At 35.9% G+C, this 1,517-nt stretch overlaps 1 long non-coding RNA gene across 1 annotated transcript; it reads left to right on the top strand.

Moving 5' to 3' along the window:
• Window positions 1-1,015: 1,015 nt before the first annotated feature.
• LOC110036209 lies at window positions 1,016-1,446 on the top strand. The gene is made up of 2 exons (XR_002295217.1): window positions 1,016-1,090; window positions 1,164-1,446. It is a non-coding gene; the product is annotated as an uncharacterized LOC110036209 (long non-coding RNA).
• Window positions 1,447-1,517: the final 71 nt, after the last annotated feature.

A 1,517-nucleotide genomic window follows, 5' to 3' on the forward strand; every position in this document is an offset into this window, starting at 1 on the left:
TGGTGTATCAATCTGAACAACAAAGTCTGTGTGATGATTGTGGTTTCAAGTCTAATATTTTCCCTTCAGACTATCTTGATATTGTCATTTATTTTTTACAGTGGAATGCTTCTCACCACCCTAAATAACTTTGAAAAATTACATTGCTAGTTGATTGCTTGAAAACAAAAATTAAAAATATTATATGAAGCTACATGTATTATTGGCTTCTATCCTCTCTCATCCATAAAAGAGTAAGAATAAAAATCACCTCTTTGTTTAACAATTTCTTATATTATAAAATTATCTCTTTATTTAATAATGTTTTATACTTTAGTGGGGGAAGAAACATGTATGAATTTTATTTTTTAGTTCACTTCAAACAAATTTAAAAAATATGATGATTTGAGCTTTTTTTCAACTTAGAAGTCATTAATTTAATTTTTAAACTTAAAATATTCTGTTGATATTTTAATTTATTTTTTTTCTTTAATTGGCGCTAAAAATATTATTATTATTTCTTTTTACGGGGAAGGAGTAATTAAGCCGGTTTAATAGGTCAAATTGTTGTTGGAAATTTTTTTTGGCAAATAATTAATTGAAACGATCACCTGTTCAATTTAAACAGAAAACAGCTTTATCTTGCGATCCAACCGCCCTCCTTATTAAAATCATGCAAAATGAACGAACATGATTTTTTCGCACCTCGCTCTTATTTATATCCTTAACACAATAAATCAATGACGTAAGCAATGACGTAATTGTAAAGAGTCGGTCACGTAACGCATAATGCCCCCCTCGTTCTAATTTGGTAACGAATAAATGTAATTTTACAAATGAATATCCAACCTCTCTCAATGAAACCCATTCTACACCGTTGAATAGTTTGCCACGTGGAAGATGGTCAATTAACGGGGCTGTCACCAGCGCAAACATGAGCGTGGATTCATCGTAACCGTAAAACATAAACCGCACTCGAACAGCCGTTGATCTTCTGCATTGTCGTCAATAAATAGGGACGGCTTCTTTGGATTGGAAACCGCCTCCTTCTCGGGTTTAGATCCCTGCGTTTCCGGAGGAGGTCGAGATTAGCTATCTGGCTTCTCTTAAGGTATGGATCTTCCTATGTTTGTTTTACTTCCTTCTTCTTTTACATCGCAGGGTATCTGATAGATTACAAGCAGACTCGTGGTACGATTTCATGGGGAGAGGCTGGTTATCCTCGGAGTTTCCAGATCTGGCGAGATCCGGTGATTTATTGAACGGGATGCGGCCGTTTTCTATCCCGGTGGAAGAAGGATGTCGTATTTACGAATCAGGTTGAGGAAGGCTTGTATACTTTGTTTCATGTAATACTGAGAAATATAGATAGGTGATCTACATGTGGATGATCGAGAAGGAACGAGAGCTTGGATTGTGGATGAGGTAACGGATGATGTGCTATATGTTATCCGATAGATGTTGTCATCCCGGCCTTTGCCATGTTGGGTGCGCTCGCATGGCAGGCCAAACATCCTTAATAAAATTAATCTTTTTTG

Source organism: Phalaenopsis equestris, unplaced genomic scaffold, assembly GCF_001263595.1.
Source record: "Phalaenopsis equestris unplaced genomic scaffold, ASM126359v1 Scaffold203771, whole genome shotgun sequence".
Taxonomy (NCBI): domain Eukaryota; kingdom Viridiplantae; phylum Streptophyta; class Magnoliopsida; order Asparagales; family Orchidaceae; genus Phalaenopsis; species Phalaenopsis equestris.